Source organism: Phyllostomus discolor, chromosome 3, assembly GCF_004126475.2.
Source record: "Phyllostomus discolor isolate MPI-MPIP mPhyDis1 chromosome 3, mPhyDis1.pri.v3, whole genome shotgun sequence".
Lineage (NCBI taxonomy): Eukaryota > Metazoa > Chordata > Mammalia > Chiroptera > Phyllostomidae > Phyllostomus > Phyllostomus discolor.
The window spans coordinates 206510822-206527677 of record NC_040905.2 but is presented as its reverse complement, the minus strand read 5'-3'; the positions used below and the strand labels follow the sequence as shown (position 1 = coordinate 206527677).

Here is a 16856-nt window from a genome sequence, read left to right as displayed (position 1 = left end):
TGTATTTTTTCCTATATGAACAACTGTAAACCTACTTTTGCCCTATCCTGTATTGTACTCATAAATTCTTGCTGTCTTGTGTGTAGCATATACAGCCAGAAGCTTTTTAGTAGCCAGAAGTAGTATTTCTTCATTTAATAGCTTTTATTCTGCTTAGTTTGTAACACCTGAAACAAATATTTTAGATACACTTAAACCTTTGAAACCTGTAATTTAAAAGAAAATGAGTGATTTTCATAGGTGCATATGAAAGGATGTGTAATGGTAATACATACCTGCTATTTGTAAAATTACAGCTACTATTTGTCAAGTGTCTGTTGTGTTCCAGGTGCTATGCTAGATGCTGACAAACGTTATATAATTTTCCTAACAGCTCTGTGAAGTGGTATAATTTTCCCTTTTTTTCCTAGAGAAGGTTCCTGAGGTTCAGAGAGGCAAATTTGTCTAGAGTCACACAGTCAGTGAATGCTCAAACTGAGGGTGAATTCAAGTCTTTGTGACCACAATGCCCAAGTACAAGACCTTTATTTTGTTAGCTATTATGTATGCGGTGCCTAGAACATATACTAAGAACTCAACAGATAATCTCCTGAATGAATGAACTATATACCTGAAAGCTTTTAAGAGGCCAAGCAGAAGAAATTGTTCTGTTATAGTAATATGAGATTGTACAGATAACTAATCCTGCAAAAAGGTAATGCTATTAGCCAAATGGAGGTACTTCTAAAATTTGGGTCATAGTAATAGATGACTGGGTTGGGATCCCCTTTTTTTTAAATGTAATTGTCTAATTTGTTGTCAGTGCATTTGCCAGATCTCTTTTCCACTTGACTTTGATATTGAGTGAAAAAGCAAAAGGCATTTGGTGCTGAGTCTTTATCAGTAGAAAAAAGTCTGGGTGGAAACTCAAGTTCTGTGTCAACGAACTAGGATGGGAATTCCTTGTTTGGGACTTTCGGATGTTGGGAGCCTCAGGCTTTGTGGAGATAACATTATGCCTTTTTGGTGCATCGATATTCTTTACATGGATGCACTTGGTAACAATGACTTCTCTATATAGACCTATGGCAATGAAGACTGTATTCCAATTGGAAGAAAGTTTAATATGTAGACACCTCACAGACATAAATGGTTCTGGTTTGTGAGATGAATTGCCACAGAAGCTGTCATGACTCTTGTCTCTCCTCTTTGTACTTATCATATGTCTCAAATATTTTTGATTGCTAAGGGCCAGGTGAGTCACGGGTTGATTGCTAGCTAGCTGTTTCATCGTGGTGATCATGGCATGCACCATTAAAAGAAATGGTAAATATGCTAAGAACACAATCTTGGGGAAGGAGTGAAGGAAATTTATATCACATTTAATGCTCGAGTTTATCACGATCTGCTCCTGGAATGTCATTCCTTGCCCAGACCCCCTTTTCTCTATCCCCTCCTTAAGAAGAAGGAAAATACCCTGTTCTTAAACATCATCACAAGGAGACTGAAGTTTTACATAAGATAGTGATTTACCACAGATCTGAGTAGTAAGTAAGTCATTGTGAAATGAGCCTGTGTGTGTTTGAAGATATTTCATTTCCTTAATGGCTTAAAATCCATTAAGATCTTGTAGCTTAGTCCTGGCCAGGTGGTTCAGTTAGTTGGATCATCGTCCTGTACACCAGACAGTTGTGGTTTTGATTCCTGGTCAGGGCACATACCTAGGTTGTATGTTCCATCCTGGGTTGGGGACTGTATGGGAGGCAACCAATGTTTCTCTCTCTCTCCCTTCCGCTCTCTCAGAAATCAATAAACAGATCCTTGGGTGAGGATTAAAAAAAAGATCTTGTTTTTTTAGATCTCTTTGCTTGAATCAAATGGAACCAAGGGTGTACAGTCTTCTGTTATTACTGTATGAAGTATGTTCAGCTTCAGCAGGATGGTATTTCCCCAGTTATTGGACCCATTCTGAAAGTTTCTAAACTCAAGATTCCTACCATTATTTAAATGATATGGCTTTTGGCCATAGTTATTCCAGTCTGTATAGCTTGTCAGCTTCATGGAGGCAGCTGATATATCTGTTTAGTTCACCACTCAGCCTGGGTCTAGCTCTGTGCATTACACATATTGGGAATTTAATATTTGTTGGGTGAATGGCTGGAGAAAGAGGGCTGTGCTTGATCAACATTCAGTAAGAACCCAGAAACACCTGCTGAGGGACCTTTTCTCTGAAGGCCTTTTGTGAGTTATTTATCAATGCTGATGGCATCCGTGGAAATCCTTGCTGTCAGATCTACAGTATCTATGTGTCTGTCCTGTCTGTCTAAGCTCTCTGCTTAAGCAGTCCCGTAAAACATACTACAGTAGCCAGGCTTTGCCAGGCTGATTTTTTTTCTTGTAATAGTTCTTTTTCTGTTGCATTTCTTCCCATTACCTTTTAATACTCCCCCCATACCCTCTTCCAACTCCACCCACCTGAGACTGAAATTTGAACACCGTCTGGCAAATTCAAATTTCTCACCTCTAAGTGCCATTTGTTCTTTAGCCATTAGTACGGATGTGTGTTTTGTTTTTTTTTTAACTACCACTGGTAACAAAGCCTCAGAAGTGACTTTTAAAAGTCACCTAGCTAGATAGTAGCAGAGCTAAGATTTAATGTTATTTCTGATCCAGCCCATTTCTGGGAGATAAATGTACCTTTTCAAATTTCCCACCACACTATCTCCTGTATAGTTTTTCTGTTATCTTTGGAAAATCTACTGCCTTACATACTCTGAAAGGTTATGTAGCACATCCAACATTTTTTTCCTGGTTATTTGGCATAATTAAGAAACACCTACTATTTCTAGTTCCTGCTGGATTATTTTCCATTTTAAAATGAGTCTACAGATATAGTTGGAAAATGTTTTACCCAAGAATTTCTTCTATGGCTTTGATTTTGGAAAGGTGAATTTTTTTCCCATACCTGTAGTAGACTATTTTAATTTCTCAATCTTGGGCAATATTTTAGAATTTTGGTGTTTTTCTTCTAATGACCAAGAATTAGTATCAGTATTAAATTGCACTTTAAATATTAAAATCTGATGTACCACCTCACTTTTCTTTCTTTTTCTTTTAAAAAAAATTGAGAGAAACATCTCTGTGGTTGCCTCTCATGCGCCCCCCACTGGGGACCTGGCCCACAACCCAGGTATGTGCCCTGACTGGGAATCGAACTAGTGGTCCTTTGGTTCCCAGGCTGACACTCAATCCACTGAGCCACACCAGCCAGGCCACCACCTTACTTTTCAAATACTAAGTTTCCCTGTATCCATTCAGTCAATTCATTTATGTTTCTAAGACTTGAAATTCTCTGTTTAGTGTTGACAGCTTTTATCTTTGTATGTTTTAATTAAAATTTAAACAGAAAATGGTCTGTGCTATAAATCAGCCTGGAATCCTTCTATTTCTATTCTCTTTGGGAAGAGTCTCAGATAACACGCAGTTCTGTGTTTTCACAGAATAGACATCTCCAGAGTGTTTTCCATGTGCCAGGAGCAGTTCAAGATGGTTTATATATATGGTCCTTAAAGTGACCTGTCAGTAAGATATTAATATTCATATATGATGTATGAAGAGTTTGAGGCAAAAACAGGAAACAAATTTAAGGATTACATGGTAAATAAGGGGTACAACCAGGATTCCAACCCGTATCAACTTGATCCTAAGACCCACGCTTTTTGGGCCTAGCAGGCATAGTATGGGTTGAGAATGGTATCCAAATTTAAGAACCTCATATCCTTGTTTATCACATCCAGTTCACTTGATGATAGATATGGAGGTTAAGACATGTAATAATAATGGAAGCTACTTGCATATTTTAAAAAACCACTAAAGCCTTGAGGGGCACCACTCATTGCATCTGGTCTTGGCCATAAACCAAGTTCACAGTCATTGAAGGTCATAAGGCACTGAAAATTTTGCCTGTTTTGTGACGACTGTTTTTTTAATCCTCACCCGAGGACACGTTTTTTCCATTGCTTTTAGAGAGAGAGGAAGGCGGGGGAGGGGGGGAGAGAGAAACATTGATTCATTGCCTCCTGTACGTGCCCAGACTGGAGATCCCAGACTGGGGATCGGACTGCAGACTAGGTATGTGCCCTGACTGGGAATCAAACCCGCAACACTTTGTTACGGGATGATGCTTCTACCAACTGAGCCACGCCAGCCAGGGCTCAAGACTGCCATCATTATAATGTAGGTTATTAAAATGTTCCTTCAAAAAGGCTTCAGTTCAGTATTTTTTTTAACAGTTTCTATCCACAGTTTTGTGCTTTGGTCATCTCAACAAGGGAGAATGAGGCTTCTTATCATTGCATTTCTAAAATAGCCTTTCTCTTCCTTTTTGAACAGGCAGCAGGTTTCCAGTATTTGGTAACCATTGCTTTGTATTTGGTAGAGTTTACTTTTTAGCTACTTTTTAGCATTGTCCTTTCATCTGAAACCTCAGCTCAGATTCATAAACACAAGACTGAACATACAGGGGCCATGCTGAGTATCTGAGCCAAGTATGACATGAGATTGTTCTGGCAAAGCCGGGCTGCATGGGGCAGCATGGTCACACACTGGCTGGGTAAAACTGTCTGTCTAGCGTACAGATATTTTCCTTTTATTCCAGTTGAATTACTAACACGGTCAGCATTGGTATTTTAAGATACTCGTTCATGCAGGCTGTTGTGTTGAATAGCATCTGTCTGTCTGTAAGGAGTCATATCATGAAGATGGAGGGAAAATATAATAATAAATATTAGCTACCCTTTTCTGAATCTCTACTGCATGCCCATCCCCTTACTTCGTATACTTTATTATATAGAGTCCTTCCATACATCCTGCAGAATAGCTATTTCCCCATTTTGCAGATAAGGACACTGAATCTCAGGGAAGTGAATTCATTTGTCTAATGCCATCTGGCTAGTAAAGTGGATAGTGGTAATCAAACTCGGGTCTGACTGATTTCAAAGGCCCCTTTTGCTATTCCTTGTGGTCTGTGACATTGATACTGTAAAGGAGACTAGAAAATTAGTTGCTTTGTGTTCAGGAAGAACTTTCTGACACTTAAGTTAATGCCATTCTGGAACATTTTAATTATGTTGGCTGTTACTGCCTGTCTGTCACTGTTATCTTAATAGTCTTTATAAACTCTTTATTGTAGACCAAGAAGAAAAATGAAACCTTTGATTTCAAAATGCTTTTTAAAAGACATTTCTCAAGTATTATGGTGCTTATCATGGTATTTTCTACCTAGAGGTTAATTTCTTTCGTGTCCAGCTGGGTGTGTAGCTGAAGACAGGTGGTGTGGAGACAAGCATTGTCTGGATCAATGCCGTCCAATAGAACTCTGTGCAGTAAGGGAACCGTCCCATGTCTGCGCTGTCCGGTGTGACAGCCGCTGATCGCATGGGGCTATCGAGTGCTTGAAATGTGGCTAGTGCGACTGAGGAAATGAATTTTAAATTTTATTTGGTTTTGGTTCATTTAAATTCTAGTAAAAATAGCCGCATGTGGTTGGTGGGTATTGTATTGGATGGCAGTGCGATTTAAGGTCATAACTGATGCTTGTATTTGATGAGTAATGATAGAATTTGAGAAAAAACCAATAATTGGTAGTTTATAGTTGCTGACTTGTTTTTCAGCAATGTTAAATTTGCCACGTGTTCAACTTAAAGCCGTGGGGCCAAATCGAGTGAGTGGAGCAGTTAACATTTCCAAAGCACTTTTGATCGTTTGTGATCTCATTCAATGAGTATATCAGGTGTGACATCTTTTAAGACTTGTATTTGCTGGTAGGTCGCAGAAGAAAGGCAGAAGAAGAAAATCGTTTACCACGTGGTGGTGCGGGGTCTCCCGCTGAAACGGACACCGGCCGGGCTGCCGGTGCTCAGGTTGCAGCACGAGGGCCTGGGTGGGAACCCGCGCACTGTCTCCTTCTGCTCGCAATTGGGATCAGGGGATTCTTTCTCCCCCTCCCCTGGAACGTCCATTAGTTTTATTCCTTAAAGTCTGAAGTGAGGGAAGTAGAGGAGATTTCTAAATTTAACCAGAGAGCTATAATAATTTAATAATCCACAAAGTAAAATGGAGCTTTCCTTTCCAACATTCCAAAGTCATTCCTTAGGACTTTGATTTTAGTTCTTTGTTTGGGAAAATACAGCCCACTCAGAGGTAGTATGTAACATTAGTTTTTAAATTGATATGTATCTTCTAAAGAAACTTTTAATGAATTAGATAATAGGTTTTATATGATATTTTAAAGAAAAATTTGTATTCCTAGAATTTTGATACATTTTGGTTTCATTTTGATTGTCTTGTCTTATGAAATAGTTTGTAAAAGATACTGATTTTATTATGCGTCACTTGTGTTAATTAAGCATATTTTTTTTCTCTAACATTTTATTTCGGAAACGCTCTTCTCTTTTATCTCAGAGCCCACAACTAATCAACTCTGGATGCTTTTGATTTTTCTGACTGTGCCAGAGCATTGAATGAAGTTCCCTGTAGTGAGAAAAGAGAGCACATGGGACTCGTGAATTTATGTTCTCCAACAATAGAGCTTTTATGACATTGGAGGTGGTTAAAAAAGCTAGAAGTAGCTCTCAAACATGGCATCCCTGTGTTGCCTTTTTTTTTTTTTTTTTTTTTTTTGTATTCTCAGAGCTGCCAGGAGTGCATCGGGCCTGTAATTTCCTGTTCTCCGAATCCCCCATCTTTCTGCAGCTCCAAGCTTTGTGTCCCACAGCCTGTGACTCTGTGCTAACAAATCGCTATTGTCCAGTGGGGCGAATGGTGGCTGGAACTAAAGAATTGCTGTCTGGTTTCTATTCAAATCCAGGTAGTGAGATATATGAATGGACTTTTCGAATCGTCATGTGAATAACGTCTGCTCGGCATGAAGGCTCAGAGCCACGCTAGGAAAGATTAACTCCTAGACGGACCACTAATATCCTTTGTGGTAGGAGGTAGAAATATTCTCAGGCATCATTTTATTCACACTTAATTTTCCATTTCATCACCCAAAAGTAGGATTAGCCATTGAATTATTTGACTACTTTTCTTCTTCAAGTTTACTGTTTCTGTTGATAATACAGAAGTTTGGGAAAATGTTTTTCACTTAGAACACTGTATTATTTTCTGTCGTAAGTTTTCCACCTTATATTTGTTATGGCATAAAGTTATCTTTGTAGCATATATGCAAAAATGAGAGACAGCAAGCTGTTTTTTCCAAGAAACCAACCTTTTCAATGCATTTCAACCAATGAAGGGAAAAATTCTCCTTTTTTTTTTTTTCAGTGCATTCTGCTTATTTGCATTTTTTCTCCCAAAGTCCAAATTTGTACAAAGAAAATACAACTTCAAATACAACATATTAACCAAACAAAACAAGCCTCCTTCAAATTAGGAACCAACTTAAGCATCTGTAAGTATTGCAGAATCAGGATTTTAAAAATCAGATTTGGAAGCTAAGCTATAATTAATAATTCTCATTTATCCTCGGAAAATTATTTTATCTTTCTCTTGTATCCCCGAAAAAATGTCCACAGGCTTAAAGGGCCATGCTTTCTACATTCCTTCCATATCACAGGTACTATGGGATGGAGAGCCTTTTATGTTTCTTTTTGTCTTAAACTCAGACAGCTTTGTAAGCAGTAGTGTGTAGATTACAAGAGTTAGACAAAAGCAGGCGCGACTGAGAAGAGTTGGGTTGTGGAGGGGGGAGCTTGGAGCACTTCCTGTCACTCAACACATTCCAGATCACTAAAAAATTTCCACACCCCCTGCATTCCCTCTTGCCCACCCCAGATCCCAGTATTTTCCGATTCCATATGTTGTATTTATCACACTCCCGCGTATCACTGGGCTCCGGCAAGACTGCTCCTGAGAAGATGCATTCCTTTAGATTGCACAAAGCATAGCTGGGAAAATGGCTGGCAGTTTCAGAATCTAGTCACGATCGCACGCATGAGCACCTCACACATCCATGCCCCTCTCCCCCCCTTCTCCCTCCCCTGCAGCTGGCTGACCTGTCTCACCCACTGCTGGCCTATCGAGCGGCCAGGACTGTCTGGTTTTGGCTCATGCCTTTGTCCATGTCTGGCTTAGTTCCTCTCTGTCTACGCTTGCCTCTCCCCCCAACGCCCCAGGCGGCACAAGTGTTTGGCCACACAAAACTACAGATAGAAAAGGTGGTGAAAACTTCAAACTTTGCTAGATTCTCCAACAGTTTATTCTTTTTTGAATTTCTCCCTTCATTAAATACTCTGTTGTAAGAAAACAAATACAAAATTAATTCTCTAAAGGCAAAGAATGCAAAGCAACCTTTGTGTTCCTTATAATAACTGACTTCATAACTCTCTCCAGCTGCGTTATGGGGTGTGTATAAAAAGCTTCTGTTCTGAGAACAAAGGAGCACGTGCAGAAATGAGACTAAAAAATCCGCTGACAGTATTTCACTACACAAATTACTTAAAAGATTTTAGACAAGCCTCTCAACAGATTCAATGTTAAAATGGTTTTTAGTTAAAAAAAAAAAAAAAAAGAAAGTGCTTACCCAGTAAAAGAACCGAAGTAGTCCTGAACTGTTACGTAAGACTTTTTACAGTTGGATCTTTGTCAAAAGGGGGTGGGGGTGATGGGAGAAAAGCAGCAACAACAATCAAAAAAGTTCGAGCTGCTGTGGCTAGAGGACAACTTCTGTGTTTCCAGATAGAATTCTTGCTGTAGAAATGGAACTTCCAGCCAGCACACCATCCTGTCCCAGTAGAGAAATGAGTTTGTCAGTAAAAAAAAATTAGATACTGGAACCCAGGCTAGACGAGGTATTGAACCGCGCCAGATTTCCTTACAGCCCTGTCTGCTCGGCTCGCATTGAACTATATATGACCCAGATGATGGACAGAAGCACATTCAGTCATGTGCACACTGGAAGAAAGCGGATTTGCTGGTCCCTGGCAGTGCAGGGGTTTGTCTTCTGATTGGGCTGTGCCCTGATCAGTGAAATGTGAAGCCCTCACCATTCAGAGGCCGTAATTCAGGACTGGCAGTTTGAGTGTCTGGCTGCCTCTCGTCACTGAGAGATACTTTGAAGGTGTTGCTTTTGTTTGGTGGCATTACCCACCCAGAGGTTGCTTATACCTATGTAGTGTGTCAGAAGCAATGCTGGTCTTTCTGAAATGCAGGAAGGCAGCCGACTTTGCCCGAAGCTGTCATCTTATTGTTGGTGAACTTGACTCTAACTTAAACCAATTATTTGACTTGAGACTTTTTTTGTGACCCTAAGTCCCATGTCCCCTGTCTTGATTTTAATGGGTTTGATAAAGTAAAAATAAAGGTGGCATTTGACTTTGAAGCTCTCTAGATAATATAAATTGCTCTTAATGAAAATTGGATGAGTAGACAGCAGACAAGTTAAATTTTGGATTCTGGAGTCTTTGATGAAGATACGAGGGTGAAGCTGTCGCTCTTTTCCCAGTCCCCAGTCCGGGGCAGGAGTGGGGGGACTCCTGGGGGAAGCGAGCAAAGCACAGGCCCCATCGCGCCGCGGCACAGCCTTTGATCGTGCAAACAGCCGCAGTCTGCGCTCTTCAGTCTGCCTAAACGAGGGTTCAGGGGATTTGCTTTCCATCTTTCTGGGCCACTGGGAAACCAGGTCATTATATGAGACAGTCAGTTGTGACATTTCTGCCTAGTCTATGAGAGTTGCATTGTTTAATGCAAATTAACATTTAAAAAAATGTTAACTTCTTATTTTTTTCCGGGAACTTTCTTGTCTCTTTAGGAATTAGCTTATATGATCCAAACTTGATATTAAGACATAAAAATACTTAGGCTTATTTTCTGCCTCTCTTATCCTTGGAGAAGTAAACCCATGTTCAGTGTGTATAGCATCTCTCTATTTTGCTATAAATTAGGGTTTGGGCATTTATATATTGGTATTTGTAATTTCTTAGGTGTTAACTACATCACACAGTGTCCTGTGTATGAGGTCTGCCCCGGGATTTTTCTCATGTCATTTCAACCTGGGGAAAAGCTGGGTTGATATACTACCAGATATAAAAATGGTAAAAGTTACAGAAGAGTGGATGTATTTTTATTGATGTGAAAGACACACATCGATTGGTTGCCTCCCGTACATGCCCCATCCAGAGACTGAACCCACAACCTAGGTATGTACCCTGACCAGGAATTGAACCCACGAACTTTGGGTGTACGGGACAACACAACTGACTGGGCCACACAACCAAGGGCCCATATTAACCATTTAAGTATATAGTTTTGTAGCATTAAGTGTGTTCCCATTTTTGTGCAATCATTAACGCCAACCATCTCCAGAACTTTTTCACTATTTTCCCCAACTGAAATCATGTGCCTATCACTAACTTCCCTCTCTCCAGCCCCTGGCAGCGCCATTCTGCTTTCTGTCTCTATGACTTTGACTGCTTGAAATACTTTATGTAAGTGGAGTTATGCAATATTTGTTTTTTTGTGACTGGCGTCACTGAGCATAATGTCCTCTAGGTTTATCCATGTTATAATATGCATCAGGATTTCCTTTTTGAAGTTGAATAATACTCTATTGTGTACACAAACACACATACCATATTTTATTTATCCTTTTAAATGTGATGGACACTTCAGTTGTTTCCACCTTTTGGCCATTATGACAGTCATTCTTGACCATTCTTCTTACAGTCTTGTGAGGGCTCCTTCACAGAGCTTCTCTGACCCATCGCAGAAGCCGTTTTGTTTTATAAGTTGGAAGGTTTGGGTTTACCTGTTAAGTTGAGACCGGACCCTCATACCAGGTTCGCCAGAGAAGGGCACATAGCTTCTCTTCAGCCCTCCTGGACGAGACAATACATACCACACTCCCCTCTCTCATACTTGTTGTTTATGGCTTGCCTTTCCTGTCACATGGTGAGCTCTTCCTGGGCAGGTGCTGCAGCCAGTGCCCGTGAACTGTGCCTGACATCCAGGCACAGGCCCTGTAGCCGAGTAGACATCAGTGAGTGCTAGTTGGGGAAAATATGAATGCATGAATACTGATAGAAAATAGCTAATTTTAATTGGGTTTTTATTATGTACCGAATGTTTTTTAAACATTCGCTTATTTACTCTTCAAAACAGTACTGTTGTCTTTATTTAGTAATGAGGAAACTTGCTTAAGGCCTAACAGCATATAAAGATATCATTGGAATAGAACCCCTGTCTCTCTTGGCTTCAGAGCCATTTTTTTAGAGGCAGCTTTCATAGTGAGGTGGTGGTCAGTGGGTTTATAAACAGGAGGTTTAGCCTAAGCTTTGAAACCAAATCACATATTTTTTCACTGGACACAAGGAGCTGTATTGTAGATACGGTTCATGAGTGGATGGATGCTCGGTGGAAAGCTGAATGATTCCTGGTTGAACTCAATTCACATGTACTCCCGTGTATGTAAAGTTTGCTTCTCGTTGTTTTCAAAGTACAGTCAAATGTAATACACTGGAACGAATGCATTGATGTTGTTTATTCACTTGTTCATTTGGCAGCTACACACACAGACATACACATGTGTGTAGGTAGGTATACATATACATATATAGGGGAACGAGTAAGTAACTGGCACTGTTCTAGGTGCCAAGGAGAGAGTCAAGATGAAAAGAGAAAAGATTTATGGAACTCGTATTCTAGTGAGGAGACAGAAAAATAAGTTAACAGAGTAGGGTGAGGTAAAATGGGAAGGAAACTGCTGTGAAGAAAATAGTGTAAGATGATGGTGGAGAATGCTTTAGGGGTGTGGTGGGATGGAAGACTTTTTTATTCATCTAACTTATTTATTTTTTTTTCAATTAAAGTTTACATTTGTGATTATATTGTGTTAGTTTCAGATGTATGGCATAGTAGTTAGATAATCATAAACTTTACAGAGTGTTTCCCCCGATATATCCAGTACCCACCTGGCACCATGCATCGTTATTACAGTATTATTGGCTATATTCCCTACACTATATTTTACACCCTCATGACTGTTTTGGAATTACCAATTTGTCCTTCTCAATTCCTTCACCGTTTTCAGCCAGTTGGATGGGGGACTTCTTTAATGAGGAAAAGGCATTGCTTCCTGAGGAAGTGAAATACACAAACTGAGAGCCAAACAATGAGAAGACCCCAGCATGCAAAGAGCTGAAGGAAGTGTGATCTGGGCAGCGAGAACAAGAGCTCCGAGCTTGGCGCATTTGAGGAGCAGGAAGGGCAGTGTGGCCTCAGAGGAAAGTGAACACAGGCAGGAGGTGGTGTCTCGGAGGTGGGGTGAGGCCCTATCACATAGGGCCTTGTAAGCTGTGGTGAGAAATTTGGATTTTTTTTCCATCTGTATTTTTCCCCCTGAATGATAGGAAATTGGAAGGTTTTACACAGGAGAGTGACTTGTTCTGCAGGCCACGGAATTCCCTCTGTGCAGTTCTTGTCTTTTTTTTTTTTTTTTGTTCCTGAGGCTTCCTGACACTACCTTTAACTGGAGTCCTTCCAAAGGAGGGGACTTTGTCAAGGCTTTCACATGCTAGTGGCCAGCTCTGGGTGTCCTAGCGAAATGATGTGTCCTCTGGAACACTTCTGGGGCTAATACTGGTTTCATTGCTTTTTCCATCCGAGGGAGCCTGTTCAGCAAGAGTTGCTTCTAGGTGATTTCACATGTTACTGTTGTCTGGATAGGCTCTGGCAGGCTGGTTCTTTATATTAATTTAAGATAAAAGTCAGTTCCTAATTAGAACTGACCTTTCTGTGTCAATAACTTAGAAGACCGTGTCCTTGGCAGAGGATGATGGCTGACTGTTTCATCTGTATCATGTACTTAAAGGCATATTGATGGGAATCTGAAATTGATCAATAAAGAGGAACTTTCCTAGTGTTCTTAAATAAGGTTGTATTCAGATAATCTGACTTGAGGAAGGGTAATTGCTAACATGTGACCCACGTTATTTTACTTTTTTCAAATCTCAAATATTCTGAAGAACACAGAAAATAACACTACACACATCTGACAGTCTCATTTTGTAGGTCAGTGGCTTTCAAGTTTTTTGACCATTATTTAGTGTAAGAAAGATATTTTGTATTTTAATGTATACACATATCTATCTATATATCAATATCTGTATATGTAAAACTTCACTTTTATAAAATAGTACTTGTCCTTATTACAGGTAGTATCATCTGATATTTTCTCTTTTATTTTTTTTTTACTTAAAAGTGTTATCTGTGAGCCAATAAGTTGAATTTAAAACTCACTGATGAGGCAGCCTGAACTTTGGAAAGCACTGTGACAAAACCGAGCTCTAAGAGGTTATGACTTGTTTAGTGTTCATAGCAGTGAAGTGGCAGAGCCAGGACTTGAAGCAAAAAGCGTGATTCCAAAGGCCTTATTTTTTTCTACCACATTATATAGTTTCCCAAGTGACACTAACCTTTAATGAAACTGAACAAACAAAAAACCCACCACAGACTTCCGGTCAGGATGGCAGCACAGGTCAACACGGCTCGCATCCTCACACAACCACATCAAAATTACAACTAAAATATAGGACAGCCCTCACTCAGGACCATCAGAAATCAAGTAGATGGAGTCTGATAACTGCAGAATTAAAGACACCACATCCATCCAGACGGGTAGGAGGGGTGCAGATGCAGAATGGGCTGGTTGCACATCCATGTGTGGTGGGTAAAAATTCAGGATGGGTGTCACAGGAGCAAGGAGTCCCGGGCTCATACCTGCCTCCCCAGCCCAGGGTTCCAGCGCCAGGAATGTAAGTCCCTGTAACTTCTGGCTGCAAAAAAACAGCAGGGGATTAAGTCAGTGGAAGAAACTTCTGGAGTCCCAGGCAGTTCCCCTTAAAGATCCCACACGCAGTCTTAGACTCACTCCCTCTGAGCTCCAGCACCAGGGTAGCAGCTTGAAAGGCACCAGTGCCATACTGGGAAGAACTGAAGTGTGTGGCATCAAGACGGGATCTGGGGGACAGCCTTCTCCCAAACACAAAGGCAGGCAGTTGCCATTGTCTCTTTTCTGAGCCCTCCCTCCACAGAGTCACAGAGCTGGCAGGTGGGGGCCTTATCTAAGACTCCATCAACCTGGCTGACACTGTTTGCCCTGCCCTGGAAATCCCCTGAGACTCCATCCCACCCAATCAAGGCCCACCCACAGTGTTAACCATGACTTTTTCATATGAATGGCTGGTCTTGGCTCGTGCTTCACAACTTTCTAAATCCTCTCCAACAAGCAACAGCTGGCCTCAGTGAGCCCCCAGGCCTGGCACTAGTAGCAGTCGTCTTAGATTCACAGCTTGATTTCACCTGGGAATCTTCAAACCCAGCTCAAGTAGCAGCCACCTCAGATTGCTTTATAGCTGAAGCAGGGGGGTCATGGGGGGACACAGATGGGGCTGGCCTTGGCCTGCACCATCCAGGGGAACCTCAGAGCCTGCCAGTGGACAGCTACAGACCATATGGAAGCACGCCACCCTGTCCCTGCACAGCTGACCTTCCAGGGAGGGTGGAGGTTCATGGTCAGTGGTCAACAGCCAGTCCTTGCAGCTGACTGGCTGGATTAATCCTTCCATTTGACCTGCCAACAGCAGTCAAGGCTCAACTACAAGAGGAGGGTGTACACGGCCCACACAGAGGGCTCACTTCATACACCCAGCTTGGGGGATAGGGGAGGCTGTGCCACTGGATCCTACAGGACATCTACTACATTAGGCCACACCACCAAGATAGGGAGTCATGGCAGCTCTACCTAATGCATAGAAACAAACACAGGGAGACTGCCAAAATGAAGAGACAAACGCCACCCAAATGAAAGAACAGATCAAAACTTCAGAATAAGAACGAAACAAAAGGGAGATAAGCAATCTATCAGATGCAGAGTTCAAAACACTGGTTATAAGGATGCTCAAAGAACTTAGGGAGGACCTCAGCAGCATAAAACACATTCAGTCAGAAATGAAGAATACACTAATTCAAATAAAGAACAATTTACAGGGAAATAACAGTAGAGTGGATGAAGCTGAGTTGCAAATCAATGATTTGGAACATAAGGAAGAAAAAAATAACCAATCAGAACAACAAGAAGAAAAAAATCTAAAAAAATCGAGGACAGTGTAAGCAGCCTGTGGGACCACTTCAAGCACTCCAACATTGGCATTATATGAGTGCCAGAAGGAGAAGAGAAAGAACAGTAAGTTGGAAATCTATTTGAAAAGATAATGATGAAAGAAAACTTTCCTAATTTGGTGAAGGAAATAGACTTCCAAGTCCAGGAAGCACAGAGAATCCCCAACAAGATGGATACAAAGAGGCCCACTCCCAAGACACATCATAATTGAAATGCCAAAAGTTACAGATAAAGAGAGAATCTTAAAAGCAGCAAGAGAAAGAAGTTAGTTACTTCCAGGGCAGTTCCCATAAGACTGTCAGTTGATTTCTCAGAAGAACTTTGCAGGCTAGCAGGGATTGGCAGATGGGAGGGGTGTAGGGGGGAAATGGGTGAAGAGGTGAGAGGATTAAGAAGTACAGTTAGGAAGTTACAGAACAACCGTGGGGATGTAAAATACAGCAAAGGAAACGGAGTCAGGAGTCACCAAAGAACTTACACACGTGACCCATGGATTGCCTAAGGGAGTGGGGGGTGCTGGGTGGAGGAGGGCAAAGGGGGAAAACTGGGACAACTGTAATAGCATAATCAATCAAATATAATTTTAAAAATCGCTACAAATGACCTTTAATAATAACTATATGAAATGTTAATTTCCCAAGCAGAGGCTATATAGGAAGGGGCAGAGACATTCTTCCTCCGATTGTTGTGTCTGCATTTTACAGTGAGCTCTTGGCCACTTGGCTATGTCCGTGTCTTGGACAGAATACCGTTGATAATACTCATTCGTTTTGCTGGGAACCCACAGATCCCCAAAGCACTTGTATCTCATTACTCAGTCTAGCCCTGAGTTAATGTTGGCTTCTTAAAGTAATAGCCATGTAAGACCTAGCTTCTGTGTGTGGGTGTGGCTACTGAAAAGTGAGCTGTTAAATGTGACTTGGGGTCAGCACTCAGATATGGGGAAGGATGTCTAGGGTTGGCGTTCAGCCCTGCCAGAGAGTTGCCGTATTCACCCTTCAAATATACTGTACAGCGTCCTCCCTACCGCCCATCAACACCCTGCATCCAAATGGTACAGTTTTTATAACTAATGTACTTACACTGACACCCAAAATTCACAGTTTACATTATGGTTAACTTTAGGTATTGTACATACTATGGGTTTTAGCAAATGTATCATGATATCATATGGGCTTTTAAGGTGGAGATTTGATTTGACTTCCTGAATATTGGAATTTAGAGAACATTGTTTCATGGAGACCACAGATCAGAATATCCTTGGGAAACCCAAGGTACAGTTACTATATGTAGGTGCCTCCAGTGCTTACCTGCTTTGGTTAGTGCTCCAGGGGGGCCATGGAATAGACTGCAGAGTAGGTGAGGAACGGGGCGCACTTTTGTTTGCTCACGTGGCTTGCAAAGGCTGCAGGAGCTGTTACGGGTGCTGGTGGGCTTCTGGAAACGACAGAGTCGGATAGATCTGGCTCCTAAAGGCATATAGCTAGAATTTGAAAGCACATTGGTTTTGACCCAGACACTTTTTAAAAATATATTTTATTGATTATGCTATCACAGTTTTCCCGTTTTTTTTCTCTCCTTTATTCCCCTCTACCCTGTACCCCCCTGACCATCATTCCCCCACCTTAGTTCATGTCCATGGATCATACATATAAGTTCTTTGGCTTCTCAATTTCCCATACTATTCTTAACCTCCCCC

The 16856-nt window shown here is 41.1% G+C and overlaps 1 protein-coding gene and 2 long non-coding RNA genes across 6 annotated transcripts in view; 2 read left to right on the top strand and 1 right to left on the bottom strand.

The window, feature by feature from the left end:
• LOC118499807 overlaps nucleotides 1–11586 on the bottom strand; it is a 45689-nt gene extending 34103 nt beyond the window's left edge. Inside the window, exon 1 of the long non-coding RNA XR_004902341.1 lies at nucleotides 8564–11586. This is a non-coding gene — a long non-coding RNA (uncharacterized LOC118499807). The remainder of the gene's footprint in view (nucleotides 1–8563) is intronic.
• NR6A1 (nuclear receptor subfamily 6 group A member 1) overlaps nucleotides 1–16856 on the top strand; it is a 198024-nt gene that overhangs the window by 96704 nt on the left and 84464 nt on the right. The window lies entirely within an intron of this gene.
• On the top strand, nucleotides 3140–5564 carry LOC118499808. The gene is made up of 2 exons (XR_004902342.1): nucleotides 3140–3169; nucleotides 4111–5564. It is a non-coding gene; the product is annotated as an uncharacterized LOC118499808 (long non-coding RNA).